Below are 897 nucleotides of genomic sequence, written 5' to 3'. Positions count from 1 at the left end.
TCCATACTGAAATTTGACAGGATTGGTTCTTGTGTTAGAACTTTGAATAATCATAACCAAGTCCATCACAAAAATATTGGTCCATACATTTTTGGTTTTATATTGATGGCGACATTTCATATCATGAATTGATCTCCTTTCACTTTTCCGTGTATAGTCTATATTTATGAGTCTCCTTACTCGCCCGCACATTTTTGTCTTCACATTAAAAACTGATAATGTGACCATTCATACCCGGGAAATAAGCACATTTTCTTGCGTCTAAATTTGCCTACTACATTATTACATACTACTGTTACTGTTACTGTCACTGCTACTACTACTACTGCTACTACCAGTACTACTACTACTACTTCCAGTACTACTACTGCTATTACTATTACTACTACTACTACTACTACTACTGCTACAACAACAACAACTACTACTACTACTACTACTACTACTACTACTATCACCCCCATAGTTGTAACATCACCACTACTACTATTACTTTATTACTATTCCTACTACTACTGCTACTACTACTATTACTACTCCTACTACTTCTACTACTACTACTACTACTACTACTACTACTACTACTACTACTACTACTACTACTACTTGTCACGGGCGATCTACAGAACCTAAGTAAAGAAGGAGGGAAGAGGAAGAGAGGGAGGAGACGAGGACAAGGAAGGAGAAATGAAGAAAATGAGAAAAATATATCACTCTCGTGACAGAAAACGGGACGCAACACAAGGAAGAAAACGGGAAAATGAGAGAAAATGGGAAGATGACATGGAAAGTGAAGGGAAAAATATAGGAAAATAAAAAAAAGGAATAGAAAAGATGATAATTAAATGCAAGTACGTAAAATTGAAAAAAGAAGAAAAAACACAACTTGAGTGAACT

The 897-nt window shown here is 35.3% G+C and overlaps 1 protein-coding gene across 1 annotated transcript in view; it reads left to right on the top strand.

The window, feature by feature from the left end:
- LOC123512652 (forkhead box protein B1-like) overlaps nucleotides 1–393 on the top strand; it is a 1,942-nt gene extending 1,549 nt beyond the window's left edge. The window contains exon 1 of the mRNA XM_045269121.1: nucleotides 1–393. This exon is cut by the window's left edge and continues 1,549 nt beyond it. The gene's annotated coding sequence lies outside the window, so the exon portion shown is untranslated.
- The last annotated feature ends 504 nt before the right edge of the window (nucleotides 394–897 follow it).

The sequence above is a fragment of the Portunus trituberculatus genome, chromosome 34 (assembly GCF_017591435.1).
Source record: "Portunus trituberculatus isolate SZX2019 chromosome 34, ASM1759143v1, whole genome shotgun sequence".
Taxonomy (NCBI): domain Eukaryota; kingdom Metazoa; phylum Arthropoda; class Malacostraca; order Decapoda; family Portunidae; genus Portunus; species Portunus trituberculatus.
Note: the sequence above shows the minus strand (reverse complement) of the source record. Positions and strands in the feature narration are given on the sequence as shown.